This window comes from Amborella trichopoda, chromosome 1 (genome assembly GCF_054954075.1).
Source record: "Amborella trichopoda isolate Santa Cruz 75 chromosome 1, AtrichopodaSantaCruz75HAP2 v2.0, whole genome shotgun sequence".
NCBI lineage: Eukaryota > Viridiplantae > Streptophyta > Magnoliopsida > Amborellales > Amborellaceae > Amborella > Amborella trichopoda.
In genome coordinates, this window is record NC_142336.1 from 16658145 (window position 1) to 16675959 (window position 17815).

The following is a 17815-nucleotide window of genomic DNA, read 5'->3' on the forward strand; positions in this document are numbered from 1 at the left end:
AGTTAACATTTGGGACACCTCTTAATGAACTTCCAACAATCTTCGGCCATGGTGGTCCAGTAATAACCTTGATGCCTGATTTTTTGAGCTAAGGCGACTTCCCCAGAATGACCTCGTTCATTGTGTAACTCCGTTAGTACTTGGTTGATTTCTGGTGGATCAACACACCGTAGAATGATGTTATCGAAAGATTTCTTGAATAGGAGATCACCTCTTACTAAGAATCCCATAGAAAACCTTCGAAGGGCTTTTTTATCCTTTTTCGTGGCTCCTTCAGGGTATAACCTATCTTTCAGCAAGAACAGAACATCGTGGAACCATGGTTTTGCCTTAACTAGTGTATCTGAAGCCACGAGAGACACTTCCCCGTCGTTCTCATTTTCTTGCTCTATTTCTTCTTCGATCCTTGATGGGAAAGGGTCATGTTTATTCTTAATGTAGAATGGTAGCATGGTGATTTTTGACGGAATATCAACCATTGAAGCAAGGGTTACAACGGTATCAGCAAACCGATTATTTTCCTTAGTCAAGTGCTGAAAGGTGATTTTCTTAAAATATGGAATCATCTTTTCCACCTTTTCTTGATAGGGTTTGAGTTTTTCATCTTTCGCCTTCTAAATCCCTTGAACTTGGTTTATGACGAGTAACGAGTCACTAATCACTCGTATTTGCTGGATTTTCATTCCCATAGCGTTCTCGAGCCCGGCTATCAAGGCTTCATATTAAGCAATGTTATTAGTGCATGGGAAATTCAATTTGATGGCTGTTGGCATTAAAATATTCTCGGGTGAGCATAGTATGACTCCTATACCTGACCCGTATTCATTCCTTGCATCGTCGAAGTATAGCTCCCAAGTTGAGTCTTCAATTGTGAAATGGTTCTCATCAAGGAGATCCGCATTGACGGGAGTGTTTTCTAGCAGTGTGTGTTCAACTAAGTGGTTAGCACTGGCTTGTCCTTTGACCGATTTTTTAATGACATATTCGATCTCGACCTCGCTCAATAGCATTCTCCACTCCGCCAAACGTCCATTAAGGACTGGTCTTTCTAATAGGTACTTGAGTGGGTCTATTTTTAAGATGAGCATGACTGTATGAGATAATACATAGTGTCTTAACTTCTGCATGGACCACACAAGTGTTAAGCAATGTTTCTCCACATCCATATATCTTGTCTCATAGTCAACCATGGTTTTGCTGATATAGTATATCGTTTGCTCTTTTCCATAGTTGTCGTATTGTCCTAACATTGCTCCCATGGTCTTATCTTTCACAGATATGTATAGGAATAGGGGTTTATCTAGATTAGGAGGACTAAGGATGGGAGGTTTGGTTAGGTACTCATTAATTTGGTCGAATGCCTCTTGGCATTCATTATCCCATGTGAATGGGGTATCCATCTTAAGGAGTCTTTTGAATGGCGCACACTTGTCCACCAGCTGTGAAATAAAATGCCTTATGGCTTGTATGAGACCTTGAAGCCCACAGATTTATCTGATGTTCTCGGGAGAAGGCATTTCAGTAATGGCTCATATTTTGGACGAATCCACCTCAATGCCCCTTTGGCTCACTATAAAGCCTAGTAAATTATCAGATTCAACTCCAAAGGCATATTTCTGTGGATTGATTTCGGGTTGATGTTTCCGGAGTCTTTCAAAGATGGTTCTCAAGTTGGTGAGATGATCAGACCTGGTCTTTAATTCTACCAGAATGTCATCAACATAGTCTTCCATGATGATGTACATCAAGTCATGGAAGATGCTAGTCATTGCCCGCTGATAAGTTGCCTCTACATTTTTAAGGCCAAGGGGCATGACACGATAGCAGTAGGTTTCCCATTGTGTTATGAATGATGTTTTGGTTTGGTCTTCTTCTGCCATGAGGATTTGGTTGTAACTAGAGAAGCCGTCCATGAATGAGAGCAACTCGTGCCCCACAGTGTTGTCGACCAAGGCATCTATGTTTGGTAATGAAAAATTGTTTTTGAGACATGCCTTGTTGAGGTCTCTGTAGTCGACACACACTCGAATCCTCCCGTCTTTCTTGAGTACGACCACTATGTTGACTAACCATTCTGAGTAATTGATGGGGGTAATGAACTTCGCCTTGAGCAGTTTGTCGATTTCTTCTTTGATTTTGAGCTCAAGGTGGGTCTTTTGACGCTGGAGTTTTTGCCTTACGGGCTTTGTTCCTTCGTTGAATATTAGGTGATGTTGCACCAATGTGGGATCGAGGCCTGACATATCATTGTATGACCAGGCAAAGACATCGCGATATTTCTTGAGAAGGAAGTCATGTTTTCCCTCGCGTTAGGAGAAAGGGAGGTTCCAATCTTGGTTAACCTTGGGTCCTTCTCAGTTCCTAGGTTTAAGTCGATCGTCTCTTTGAGATAGCTGTTGGGTCACCATCGAACCTATTCTGGAATTGCTCGACATGGGAAGTGAGTTCCTCAAGTTGAGATACTTCTTCAAACTCTTAGCTCTCTTGATCTTCGTCTTGGTCGTCCAATTTGTCTTCTTGGGTATTGAGCACCGTTAGTGGGCTATCTTGAGTGTTCACCATTTTTGAAAATTCTTTTTCATTATTATCAATTTTATCATGTTTTAAATTGTCAACAGATTTTGAAACATCGTAAGAGGTGTTCCTTATGGGACTCGCGAGAGAAATGTTGAGACTAGACGCGCAGGACGATTAGATGGCCACCCTGCATCAATCCATTTTTTGGCACCGGAACTTGAAGGTGCCGCTGGTATGCTTCCAGCAATTCTCAAGTTGGGTTTGTATCGGTGGATGAGCACACTTGGCTGTGTTAGAGCCAATTGTGCATACTTTCAAATCCAATTCAGCGAAAAGGTCTTAAATTGCCAGTTCTTATGTGTGCTGAGATGTGGAAGAAGAATTATTCCTTGTTAGGGATTCAAGGATCACCTTTGACTGTTTTGATGGATGGGCATCGAGAGATCAACGCTTTGAATGCCTCCCGATACAAAGCCCAGATAGCTTGAAGGCTTCATCCGGCTTTGAAATAGGGTGAGAGAACACCCGAGACCTCTTCGATCACCGTTTTTAGTTTTGGCTTGAAGTGAATCATAAATTGCCTCCGTTACGCCTTACCCTTGACTCCCCAAGCCTTGGCCTGGTTGGAAGCCTTGAGAGAAGAGCATGTGCCAAGCCTTGAGGGACTCGAATCCGTATCAATGTTGACATTGGATGATGTCTTCCAACGATGCGGAAGTTTGCAAAATTTGAAGAACAGGGTCGTCGGCCCTCTAGGCGTAAGGTGGCACAATCGGCTTGCACAAAGGAAGCGAGTGGGATTTCTCCAAGCTCGACCCCTACGACTAGCTTCCCGTTATGTACACTAGGATTGAGAAAAGCAAAGGGTTCGCAGATACCTTCGCGACATCGTTTTAGTCAGAAACTTGAGGCATTGATGGAGCATAGAGGCGACCACGAGGTTTTCATGCAGCCACGGTCTTCCCAGTAGCATGTTGAATGAAGGTTTTATGTCCCCTTTATCACTTGGACGGTAGGGTCGATCTTGAGTGTGAGAGGCATGGTCGGATGCCTTAATCTTGCCCTTTGGATCTAGATGATCGGGTGACATGTGCATGGGGTTTAGAAGACCTGGGACTTGAGATCGCTTTCTCGAGAACCTTGTTCACAGAACAAGGGCAGGTGCTCAATTGGGGAGAGATGAATTTTATTCGTGAGGTGGGGACCAACTTCACCTAGGTTCGTGACTTAATCGAAATGACTCGTGCAGGCGCCCTCTTAGATCACGATGGAAAACCCCCCATCTGCTTCAACTGGTTCGAAATTGTCTCCCTTGACCTACAATCTCCTTGTTTTCTACAAAGCACTAACATGATTAATTTGCAAGACAAGTGGGCCGAAGGACCCATCCTTGTCTTGGGGCGAAGATGCACAGATGTGCACATTCAGATGGTAGAGATGATGAGAAGTTAGGGTGACGAAGAAAAAGATTTGAATAAGGAGGGGAAAAGACGAGGACTTGACAAGGGAACGAGACTAGCATGATAAATGGACCAGTACAGTGGCCGACTCGAAGTGGTAGTAAGACGGGCACGGTAACTTAAACCGACGCGACGACAATACTACTCAAAACCAAGGCTGATATGTCCTAATCTGATGTGACAGCAAGATGGGTGTGGTACTCTTGACCAACATAACGGTAATACTGCTCGATAGCTAAACAGAATGCTATGACAGTGCTAGACTGAGTCTGTCCTTTAGTCAAGTGAGAATGGAAGAAGGAAGGAGAAGAGAAGAGAGCGAAAAAAAGACATAGGAGGAAGAAGTAGGAAGGTCCTGGCGTCCGTAGGCATCGCCGCCTACAGCCAGGCAGTAACAGTGTCGTGGCCCCTGGACGGTGCTGGCTGCTCCTGGCGGAGGGGGGGGAAGCAGTGAACTGCAGATGGCGTTGGCCATCGCCGTCGCTGACATGAGAAGGTAGCGACGACCCTTCGCAAGCGGTGATAAGTATCGCCACCTGAAATAGGCATCAAGCACAAAAGAGAGGCCCGCAAGCAGCGGTAAGCCTCGTCATCTGCGATAGATGCGAAGCACGGTTGAAACCCCTGCGGGCAGCGATAGGCATCGCCATCTATAACAGACGTGAAGCACGGGTGAGATCCCCATGGGCGGCGATAGGTATCGCCGCCTGCGATAAGTGTGGGATGCTAAAGACATGTCTGTGGACGGCAATAACTATCGCCATCTGCGCTGGTGCAAGACGTCGTAGACACACCTGCAGACGGTGATGAGCAGAGCCGTCTACCACCTATGAGAAGAAAGAGAGATAATTCACGGTTGGCGATGCATATTGCCGTGCATGACACCAATCCTGGAATCGAAACAGGAGCCTGGCCCGCTACTTGAGCACAGCCCGGCTCACTGTGTGCTCCTTCAGACGGCATTACGCACAACAACGACTAACGTCGTGCATGAACTATGTTGAGGAAAGGAGATCAAGAAGAGAGAAGGAAAGAGAAAGAAGTTTGTGCATGGAGCTGCCATCGCCATGAACGACCTGTGAAACCACAGGAGGGGCAAAAAAGAAAGAGGCATCCGCGACACTGCCACTATCATGCATGGCCTCTGAGAAAGACTCAGAAGAGAAGAAGAAAACAAACGAAGAAGAAGAAAGAGAAGAAGAGAGAGAAAATATGTCGAAGATAGGAGGGGTACCGCTCTAAGATGCTCAAGAGAACTTAAGAAGAAAGCCTTAATTTTTATCGATCGAAAGTTGAATCCATGTACAACGATCTTCCCAAAAGGTCTTTCCTCTCTTTTTCAATGAGAGGTAGCGTCTATTTATAGACTAGGGTGAAAACGTGGTGGATTACCCAAAAATAACCCTAATTGATGATAATTAAGGTTTATTTGAATTTTAAAAAATAAAAAAATAGGGTGCAAAATGACTGATTTGCCTATGCCTAACAATTAGGGAAATTCCAAAATAGTCCCTGCTGAGAACTAGGGACGTTCTTGATTCTTCTCGGACAATCCATTGACGATCCGGCATCCGAATGAACAAAAGATGAATGTCATCACACAGGGCTCAATGCTACGATCATTTTGATAATTAATTTTAAGTCACGAATCACACTTTAAAGGCATGATCACGTAACCTGAAATCTGAATAGATCTTGAAAACTTTTGATTAATAGTGCCTCTTCATCTTGATCGTTTTCCCGATTTCTTCTTGGAATTGCACTGAGCATGTTAGCACAATCGCGTTGCGACAAACGGGATGCGATTTGGTGCTCGAACGAAGAATTGATAGCCTTGAACGTTTGGCAGAAATTTAGAATTTCAGCTACCGGAATATGCAGTGACTTCAACTAAATCTTATGCGAAATCTGATCATTCATCATGCGCGGGATTTAGACCAATGATAGCCATGGACCTTACGCATGCAATACAATTGGTCTCACGTCAATCGAGTTCGTGGGCATTGTGATATGGCCGCTCGAGTGAGGGGAGGTCCTGCTGATTTTTGCAACTTGCGGCTTCGACTCACGAAAGTTTATCTAACTTTTCTCCCTGCTTTGACATCGTCACGGGACATGCCACATATCAAAACGCTCGTTTTGACGAGACGAACACACTCTAATAAGTTTGAGTATGGTTCGATCTCTAACAAGAGAGATATGGACATTTCGTTACTGTGCTTTAATGGAGTTTAGTTGCAGGGTGGCCACACGGGAATAGTATGTGGCTCCTCTTGTTTTAATATTTTTCTCATAACTTTTTCCTGGAGTGCTTGTTTAAGCTGAAATTTGATCCTTAAAAGTTTTCAATCGTTCCAAATCCAATGGAGGTGGTCCCATGGCCTTTTGATTCTCTAACAGTAGGGTTCCAGTTATAGGGGTCAATTTCAGGGTGTTGGAGGTTGATTCTGTCAAAACTATTTCTTAGTCTGCACTACCCTAGACATGTCAAAATACAATGAAACTTGGCAGGGGACTTTCAGGAGTCCTTATAAAGATCTTGACCAGTTCTGGGGACATTTTGAGACTGTATAAGTTTCCACTGTTTATCAAGCTTTATTGACTGACTTCTCTCTCTTATTCCTCATCGGGGACCCATGGTGCTGAAGAATGTCTTCAAACAGGATTCCCCACCTAGTGTTCTGCTTTGAGAGAAGCGAGAAGGATAACATTCGAAAAATTTCCTCTAGCTTTATTTCTTTTTTTCTTTCTAGCCACAAGACCACGTGAATACCGAGGAGAAATCCACACAATGTTGTAACTAGGATGCTCAGACATTTGGACACATTTGTCACAGATCCATTCATGGAAACTTTAGGGGAGAAGAGACTTTGAAGGATCTTGTCAATATTCTCACCCTCAAGGGACTGTAGGGGTTAGTTTTTAATGTCTTCACCCTATTAGATTGGTATTAAGTCCTCACCCTATCGGACAGTAAACCTTAGAGATTGGTATCAAGTCCTCACCCTATCGGACAGTACCCCTGAGGGCCATTTTGTGTTTCTTGAGGGATATTGTGGTCATCTTCCTCACCCTAAGGACTCGTTTTTATTGTGAGGGATCTTTTGTTCATCATCCTAACCCTCAAGGACTATTTTTTATTTTGAGGGATCTTTTGTTCATCATTCTCACCCTCAAGGACTCTTTTTTATTTTGGAGGGATCTTTTGTTTATCATCCTCACCCTCAAGGACTCTTTTTTTTTTTTAGGGATCTTCTGTTCATCGTCCTCACCCTCAAGGACTCTTTTTATTTTTTGAGGGATCTTTTGGTCATAGTCCTCACCCTAAAGGACTCTTTTTTGTTTTGGAGGGATCTTTCGATCATCGTCCTCACCCTCAATGACTCTTTTTGGTTTTGGAGGGATCTTTCGGTCATCGTCCTCACCCTCAAGGACTCTTTTTGGTTTTGAGGGATCTTTTATTCATCGTCCTCACCCTAAAGGACTCTTTTTCTTTTTTAAGGATATTTTGTTCATCGTCCTCACCCTTGGGAATTATTTTTGGTTTGTTTTAGGAGATCTTGTGAGAATCTCACTCCTAGGTGAGCCATCTTGTGTTGTGATTGGATCCTGACGGCTGAGGATTTTGTGCGGACCTCGTTAGCCAAAATTACCCCTATTTGACAATTGTGTGCTGGCTGAGGCTGTGATGCTGCGTCAACGTGCGCCCTTTGCGGGTTTTCGCCTAGACTAGGGAAGTAGTGCAGTAAAGACGGTTTTCACTAACCTCCTTTATTTTTTGGCTCTTTATCCATGACCTTACGGGCATGTCCACCCTTTTCATTCGTTTTTGCTCACGGCGCCCATTTGGGTTTTCCCCGTGCTCGAGTTTTTATTCTTACGGAACTCTTTTACTCTTGGTTTCGTGACCATGCCTATCCGTCATTTTTACTCATGACCTTCTGTTGTCTAGGTATACACCATGCCCATTATTTTCTCTCTTTTTTTTTCTTTTTTTTTTTTTTTTTTTGTGAATGCATGTTTTAAGATCATGCCTTCGAGACCTGTGCAAAGCAGTCTAACGTCATGCGGCAAGGACGTGCACTACAGTTTAGGGTCGTACAACTGGACCATGGTGGAAATGGATGATGTTGGCATGGATGGTGGATAATGGTGACCCATTGGCTGGTAGCGAGTATGGGTGGTGGAATAAACTGTCATTTTGTGCGCATGGGTGAAACTCATGAGGAATGGTGAACGTTGTAGAGGGAAATGGATCCACTGGGGATTTGGTCATGTGTGGAAGCATGTTTAAAGTTTGCCTCCTGGACCTTGTGCAAAGCCTTTTAATGTCATGCAGCTCACACGTGACTATAGTTTTGAGTCATATAGTTGGACCATGCAGTTTAAGGTTGTACATCTAGACCTCCGCTACAGTTTAAGGTCATATAGTTTGGACCATTAATGATGGGAATCATCTGAGGATTATTTGGTTCAATATAGCTCCACAGGGATAATGAGCAATGGTATGCATGTAACTCCACTGAGAATGACAGGCCGGAGCACAAATGCAGCCCTACTTGGGATAGTGGTGGAATACACCCGGTGGAGAGGTGTGTCCAATTCACAGTTTAAAGTCATGTGAATGGACTATTTGTCGCGTCGTTTAACATCTTGCTATTGAGACACGTGTTACAATTTTAAGGCCTTGTAGCTCGGACCATGGCTATGCAGTTTAAAGTCATGTGGCTAGGACCATGTAGTTTAAGGTCGTGCAACTAGACCTCCGCTACAGTTTAAGGTCATTTAGTTTGGACCATGGCTATGAAGTTTAAAGTCATGCGGCTAGGACTATGCAGTTTAAGGTCATGCAACTAGACCTCCGCTACAGTTTAAGGTCATATAGTTTGGATTATGCAGGTTAGGGTCGTGCACCTAGACCATCATGTGATAAGGGAATGTGACTCCATGGGGAACAGAGTCGTAATTGGAACTTGACTCTTTGAGGATATGATGGTTGTGGTGCAATGAATGGACTCCCTGGGGATGCAGAACGGTGGTCATGTCATAATATTTAAGTACAGCTCCACTGGAATAGTGAGAGAAATCCATAGACGGCAGTGCCATAGCACCCCTGCAGTGCTACGTTTTGAATGACACACGCGGCGTTAAGCCTGCAGATGATCCGAATGATGTTAGGCCTCCAGTGAGCTGCACGACGTTAAGCCTATGATGAAGTGTGTGGCGTTGGCACTTGAGGGACACACGACGTTGAACTTGGGAAGAGCGACGCACAACGATAAGTTGGATGAGGCGCGTGGTGCTAGGTGTCGTGGAGCGCATACGACACTACGTTTAGTAACATGCACGACATTAGTATCTGGAGGACGCGTGCGACATTAAGACGTAGTGACACCGTCGGTAGCAAGTCACAGGAAAAAAAAAAAGATGGAAGCAGGTCAGTGAGGCCCAAGCAGCAATCGCTTTCATTCGGGATTCGGGTTTGGCCGGCCCCGGCTTGGTCCTATCTCCGTTTGGGGTCAGGGACTCGAATGTCATTTCAAATTTGTGAGGGGCACTTTGTGTAACCCCCGTCTATAAAAGGGGGTAAAACCCCATTTTCACCATTTTACTTACAGTAAAACAGTGAGAGGGTTTAGTGCGGGAGAGAACTTTCGGCGAGACCCCATTACTCAGAGACCTGCTAATCGAGCCTCAACAAGTTTGAGGATATTCTTAGAGTGCTTGCGAGAGTTTGCAGAGAGTGTCGAGACCCTTGGAGGAACAAGGGGCTTTTGGTAAGAAGAAGGAGCCTGACAGAGTCGTAAGCATTATAGAGAAGCTTCAGTGAGCTCCATGGCGCTGCGAAGGAGGAGAGAGGAAAACCAGGGGTCATCGACTAATCTCAGGAACCCTCGGTGATTTCCTGGCAGTCTTGTGGTTACCGACAGGTTGCAGAGGCCTCGGGAATACCAGGGAGGTGAGAGAGGAGAAAACAGGGACTGCTGACACTTACATAGGGGTTTCCAGTGATCTCTCGATGACCTTGTGACTATTGTCAGGGAGAATGGAGGTTGAATAGTGGTTCTGCCAGAAGCTCTGCAATTTTTCGACGAGTGGAGGAATGTGAAGAAGGGAGAAGGAAACCCGTAGGGTTATAGGGTAGATTCTACAAAGATTTTGGTGGTTTCTCAGTTTTCTCGGTTGCCGGTGAGGGGAAAGAACAGGGCCAAAAGGGGGTTCCCGATGGACGGAGGAGAGTTTTCAGTGGAAGAAGTGAGTTCCCGATGAGGAGAGGAAACGCCAGTGAGAACTCGAGACATCAGGACCTGTAACGGTCGGGAGGTGAAGAGTCGTGAGGCGGCGAACAATCACCCTCCGCATGCATGGTGTCAGGCTACGTCACAAGTGGCAGGCGGCGTGCCCAGATTTTGAGGGACATGAGGCTGCACGTGTGGCTTGTGCAAACAAGTTGAGCACAGTCGGCGCTAAACACGGGCGGTGTTAGCCCCTCACAGCATAACTCCTTGGGTTGGCACATGACGTTGCATCTTGAATCAGCACACGATGATAGCCTCTTAGTCAGGTGATGGTGTTGCGCCTTGGTCGATGCACGACTCTACTACTTCAATGGGTAGATGGTGATAACCTTTATAAGAGCAGTGGTCGTTATGCCTTAAGTTACCATCCCGCGATAAGCCCTTACGAACACAGCCAGCACTATGTCTTGAGAACTCAGACGGCGGTAGCTTTATAGATAGCATAGCTGAAGCTAGCCTTTATTCACACAGTCAGTGATAGCCTTGCCTTTTGTGCACGACGGTAACACTGCTCCTCAGTGACTTGCACACAACAGCGAAACCTTGGCTTTTAGCTTCATGGCCCAATCTTCGGGCATCATTCTAGATGTAAAGAACCTCCTGAGGTTAGGAGAACTCGGCACCGACACGTTCACTGGTGAAATTTTGGTGAGGAGTGAGCCCATCTGGCTCACCAAGTCTTTGTGTGAACCCAGGTGGCCTTTGAGAGTCACCTTTATTAGTGACCCCATCTACTTTGAGGTCAGAGAAGACAATGATGAAAATGTGAGGGTGGAGGAAGGGGTAGGGCTCCTCCATTGTTTGCACAGGAATATAGCCTCAGGCGAGGGCTTGCTGACCCTAAGCAAGAGGATGGTGAAGATCCCAAGCTCGAAGTGGTCTTCTTTTGGCCTCCGGGTGCAAGGGGAGCACCAGTACCTGAAAGGGTACACTTCTTGGACCGTAAGGGTACTAAGCCAATATCGCGGCATTTTGGAGCGCGCTTCCTTGCTAACCACCATTCAGTGCTCGACAGGATACTATGGCCGTTGCTCGAACACAGTCAAGGTGCTATAGGAATCCTAGAGCTATGTCAGTAACACATGGCTGCTTGGTCATGGGGAAGCAGAGATGTCTCTGCTAAATCTACACTTCATCGGTGGGCTCCCACTCATCGGTGCTATGTATGACGAGTTCGTGCCCCCGAACTCGGTCATTTTTGGAGGTGAACGGGTCAAGAAAGAGGACCCACCAGTTAGACTGCAAGAGTTATTTAGGACTTACCAGTTGCTATGCTCTGAGTTCAAGAAAGGTCTCCTTCACCCAGTGGGTGACATTCTTCTATGGAGACTGTACTGATGAGGTTGGCCCAAGCCTGAGAAGAAAGGGGAAGGAATCCATGAAAGGAACCCATCTAGTATTTGAATTTCACAATGAGAATGATTACATCTTTCTGGCGGCGTACCTAGTACTCGTCTTGTGCAAGTTTGCTCTCCTTGGAGGAGCAGACACTATAGGTCCAGGCACGTTCTATGTAGCTTGCGACATAGCGAGAGGGCGAGAGTACGCACTCGTATAGCCGGTCCTATGCAGCATCTACTATGGCTTGGGAGCCGTGTCCTGGGGGAAAGCCTATCAGGGCGATGAAGGAGGCAATAACATAGTGGACGACAAAGCCTTACCAGGGGACTTCAAGATGCCTTTCCCCATCCACGACGTATACGGCTAGCTTGAGGCTTATTTCCCCAACACCTACCTCAGAAATAGGGTGTTGGAGGAAACAATGTGACCGTTTCTCCTGAGGATTGCTGGGAATAAAGCGGTCTTCCATACTCCTGGTCATGCCTGTAGCTTGTTCTACAATGACCACCTTCACATGAGCAGGCCCGCCTTTCCGGTAGGAAACATTACGGATCGTGCTTTTTCCGACCACTTGGGGATGAACCTAGATGGTGCTCCTACTACTCATAAGGAGCTCATGTACATGTTGAGTGTCAAAGGCGGGGTTTTACCCTACCGCACCATCCACAGTGCCAAGCTTGAGGGGTATTTCCCTCATCGATTCGCTTGACAGCACGGGATAGACCAAGGGTGCCCATTCTAGGTATTCTTTGAGAAGTAGTATAATAAGATCAACCGCAGAAAGAAGGACCAGTTGGGGACTCATAGTGAGACTTGGCACCCAAGACATATTTGCACGGCTTGGGCCACGTGCTTGGAGTTCATCGAGATCAACAAGTATGTGCTGTCACATTTTAGCAGAACAGTGTGAGTAACTGGGGCCCATGAACGCTGGTGGTAGATCACCAGTAAGGGGTATTGGGAAGTCAGCCACCCATGAAAAGGGGAGACCTCCTACTGGAGCCAGGGTATGTGGCAGAGGAAGATGGCGAGGACTCCTCCATTGGGGGAAGTATTCACCTAGGGCTTCCAATGGGACTGGTGCGCCGTTGAGCGGCCCCGCTGAATTGCCGTGGACAAGTCTCTACCATGGCTTCTTGATATGGAGAAGAAGACAAAGAGCATCTTTGACAACATCTTTGCTATTTTCCAGTGAAAGGAGGGCTGCAAAGTTCCGGAGTATGAAGAACGCCCGGTCCAAGACTTGAACAAGCTGATAGGGAGCGGCCCTCACAGCAAACTTGCCGCTGGCTCTTCTCGAGGGGGTGTTTTTCAGACGACTGCACCCTCTCAAGTGAAGGGGAAAAAGAGAAAGTAGGCTATCACGACTGTTCCTCATGCACAAGCTCGTCATGTAACATTGGGCTCTGAAGTGCAAGGGGCCCAAACTTCCAATGGTTCGGGAGCCGATTGATGGTTCTTCACCAGCTGCTTCCTCGGAGTCCTATGTGTCTCCGGTGGTCTCTGATTCACCCTCTGCTCTGGAGGATTCATCTTCTCTCTCATCTGAGTTTTCTTTCAATTCCTGAAAGGTTCTAGCGGCTAAGGGAGAGGGTCCAATCCAAATGGAGGTCATTGGGGCATGCGATGCAAGCCTCGAGGGTATTGCTCAAGGTGAGGAAGTTGTCGTGGTTCAGGAAGCTTCTGCACCTATTGAAGCAGAGGATGCAGTCATGAAAGGGGCAACCCCATGCTCTGCTCAAAAGGGAGGACCTGTGGTGATAGAGGAGGCTGGGGCCCCAAAGACTGAAGAAGGGCTACCCAAGCAGTAGGAAGTCATTGCCTTAAGAAACATAACTATAAAAGAGGTCGAAGAGCCGAGACATCTTCAAGGGGCTGACCACGAGGGATCAGAGGCGGTACCCCTAGCTACCAAAGAGGCGGGCCTTGTGGAAGAGCCTGTAGCTGAAATGACTGTCCTGGAGGACAAGGGCGAAGAAGGAGAGGGGACAAGTGTCGCACCTACCAAGGCAGAAGTGGGGGTTCAAGAAGAAAGGGAGCAGGAAATGACAACGCCCCTGGAGAGGAGGCTACCGTGGTGCACCATGATACTGAGGTGGTAGCTCCAAGAGGGTAGGTTGCCTTAGCCCCGGTTGAGGCTGCGGAGCTTATATAGGGCGAAGCTACAACACCTGAACATGAGAGGGTCAAGCCCAAAGAGGTCATGGGAGGAGATTTGAGTGAGAGCGCTATTCAGCCTAAGGCTGCTCCTGAATCTGGGGAGCCTGAGCCCTTGGGTTTCGTGGTCTCTCCCAAGATGCCAATAACCCATCTGGCCACTGTTCCTGTGAGTCGGTGGCTGCAGCTGGGGGTTCTCTTGCAAAAAGCATGTTTGATGTGCCACCTAGGGCCATCCTTAGTGGAATGTCTAGAATTATCATGGAGATGCTTCGGGTAGGCGTTCAAAAGCTGAAGGAGCTACCTCTGACAGAGCTTAGCGACGCGTTCAGGCAACTAAAGTAGCTTGCCTTAGGGGGCGCACCAGAGGCCATCCCCTATTTTGATAGCGTCGTGAACAAGTTGGAGGGATGGAGGGTAAAGGCTCTGCAGGAGGAAGAGACTGCAGTGCGGCTAGGGGGCTCCCAGTTAGAATCCTTGGAAGCCTCACTGGCACACAGCTGTGAACTGGCAGAGGCCCAGCTACAAGATAGGGAGACTACTGTCTTTCATAAGTCCGCACTTGCTGAGGAGGCCATAACACGCCATGACAGGGTAAGGACCCTGAAGGAGAAAATAGCCAAGTGGGTGCGGGAACTTGAAAAACTAGAGAAGGAGACGACAACTTGAGAGGCTGAGGATAAGGAGCTGAGCCAGAAGCTGCTTGACCTCGAGTACTCCTTGGGCAAAAATTTTGCCCTGGTGGAGCATGAGGCCAGGCTAGTGGTCGAACTAAGATGAGACATCAAGCGGGCAAAGGCATCAGCCGAAGAGTGCCGAGGAAAGGTCAATGAGATCATTGACCATTTTTACAGTGCCTTCTTTCTCTTTTTATCTTCATTTCTTCTATTGTAAAGAAAATAATGCTTGTAATACCCCCTTGATTTATGAATGAAATAACTCTTTCTCTTTTTGTGTGATGCATGTCTTTTATTCTTCCTTCTTTTTCTGCTTCATTGTTTCTGCCCTTTCACAATGTGTGATGCATGTCTTTTATTCTTCCTCCTCTTTTTACTTCATTGTTTTTGCCCCTTCACAATGTGCGATGAAGAAGAATAGCCCACTCCTTGCTTTGTCTTATGATAGCTTGATGTAGCTTCAATGACCTTGAATGGGGGAGCAGTTTCTTCCTCACCCCTTAGTGTTTGATTAGACAGGGGCTCTTAGTTCATGGTTCTCATAATTTGGTGAGCCTGTTCGCTGTAAATACTCAAATCTGAGGGAGCCTTGGCTTCGATTCGAGGTGCATTGCTCTTGAGCTCAACATAGGTCTTTGTCTCAGAGACGAATTCCTTTAAGTGCTTTGAAGAGACGAGCATCACCTCCAACTGACTCTAAAGGCTGCGAACCTCACTTCTTAGCTCTATCATGGAATCTTGTTCTGGAGAGCCAGAGGACTGACCTTTGTCTGCCTGTCCTTCTCCGAGAGCATTTGAGAAGTGTAAGTGGATAGGTGCCTCAATCTCACCCTTCGGATCCCTGGAGGATTGGGCAGTGCGCGTCTCGGGTTGTGGGGGAGACCCGGGATGTTTGTGAGATCGCTCTCTCGGGACCCTCATTCGAAAATGGGGGCAGGTGTTACCAACCGGTAAGAGAGGAATTTAAAGGTGGGTTCGGGACTTACTCAGGCCAACTCGCATGGGCCCCATCTTTGAGCACGAAGAAAGCCCCCCAGTAATGAAACTGGTTCGGAATCGCCTCCTTGGCTCGTATTCTTCTTATTTTCTGCTTTCCTGCAATCATACATATATATGGCAAAGGTTATGAGACAGGTGGCTAGGCCTCACCCTTTTCCTCGATGATGAACATACGCAAGCATGCGTATTCAAAAAGAAGAAAGAAAGATGGTGGGGGGAGAGAAGAATTCGACCAAGCGAGAATATCAGAGCAGTGACTAGACTAGTGGATGATTGGCGTAACGTGGTAGCAAAACAGGCTCGGTAACTGAGATCGGCTCACGGGATTGCTACTAGATGCTATTGTCAATATCAACTAGCTAGGCACGATGGTCGGTCTGTCGTGGCAATAAAGCAGGCCAAGCGAACCTGGCGCAACAATATTACGGCTAGACGATAGGACTGCCACAAGATGCTAGCCTCAACCCCTCTTGATTGAACAAAAGAGTAATAGAGGATTGGTTAAAGAGAAGAAGGGAATAGACAGAAGGAGAGAGAAGAAGGAAGAGAGGAGGGAGAAGAAGGAAGAGGAGATGCAGTCGGCCCTAGACATTGCTGGCTGTTTCAGGAGATGGGAAAGAGAGGAAGCATTCGGCGCTAGGCTTTGCCGACTGCGTCAGATGAGAAGAGAGGAAGAGAACCAACTGGTATTAAGTCTCGCCAACTGACAGAAGAAGAGAAGAAAACCAGTCAGCGCTTGGTCTCACCGACTGACAGAAAAAAAGAGAGAGAAGACCAACCGGCGCTTGGACTCACCGACTGATAGAAGAAGAGAGAGAGAAGACCAACTGACGTTAGGCCTCGTCGACTAATAGAAAAAGAGAGAGAAGACCAACCGGCGCTAGGCCTCGCTAGTTGACAGAAGAAGAGAAAGAAGACCAATCGGTGCTAGGTCTCGCCAGTTGACAGAAGCAGATAAAGAAGACCAATCGGCGCTACATCTTGCCAGTTGAAAGAAGAATATGGAGAAGACCAACCAGCGCTAGGTCTCGTCAGTTGATAGAAGAAGAAAGAGACAACCAATCGGCGCTAGGTCTCGCTAGTTGACAGAAGAAGATAGAGAAGACTAAAAGCTAGGTCTCGCTAGTTGACAAAAGAAGATAGAGACCACTAACCGAGGCGAGGTCTCGTCAGTTTACAGAAGAAGATAGAGAAGACCAACCGACGCTAGGTCTCGCCAGTTGATAGAAGAAGATAGAGAAGACCAACCGGAGTTAGGTCTCACCAGTTGACATAAGAAGATAGAGATGAGAAGAGAAGATGACAGAGAGACAGGGAAAAGAGAGAAAGAGAGAGAAGAGAGAGAAAGTGAGAGGGAAAGAAGAAAGGGAAAGAGAGAAAAAAGAGAGAGAAAGAGAGAAAGAGAGAAGAGATTGAGAGAGAAAGAAGAGAGAGAAAGAGAGAAAGAAGAGGGAGAGAGAGGAAGGAGAGAGAAAGTTGCCTGCTCGAAAGGTACTAGCCCTTTTCTTCTCTCTTCTCTCTCTGTCTCCCATATGTACTCACAAGCTCAAGCAAGGAATCCAAATTTTTATTCAATCTCCCAAAAACCAACTGAAGGCCGACAGGGCCCTTTTACAATGAGGCAGTGCCTATTTATATAGAATTGTGCCCAAACATGGGTGGATTGATCAAAATTAGACCTAATTGTTGAAAATTAAGATTGAATTGAATTAAAAGAAATTCTTAAAATGGGTTCAAAAGGACTGTTTTTCCCCTACCTAACAATGTGTGGAATTTTAGAACAGTCGCTGCTACTGCACGAGATCTTGTGTGATCTTCTGACTTGAGGGTGTTCTGATGCCCATTTAATCAAAAGATTATTGTTTTCTTGTAAGGCTCCACATGGTGATCGTTTTGATACCAACTTCAAGCCATAAATCATGTTTTTGAGCCATGATCACGAGACTTGAAATTTATTTGAGTGTTCGAAACTTTGGACCGATAGTGTGGTTTTTCCTTAATGTTTTTTTGTGATTTCTTCGTCGTAGTGCACTAAGCATGTCGTCACGATCACGTGGCAACAAACGGGACGCGATTTGGAGCCCGAACGAAGATTTCGCAATTTTTGAGTTTTGGTTGGAATCTAGAATCCGGCGACCAGAATTTCAGTTATTTTGTCGGCTTCGTGCAAGAAATCTGACAGTCCATCATGTACGGGGTTCGGACCAATGATAGCCTAGACCTTAAGCACACAATGGAATTGATTTCGCATGATCCGTTGTGCAAGCGTTGTGATTTGATCCATCGAGCGAGGCGTGTCACTGATGAATTTTCTACAATTTCTTCACAGATCGGCAACTCTCTCTAGCTTTTCTCCCTACTCGGA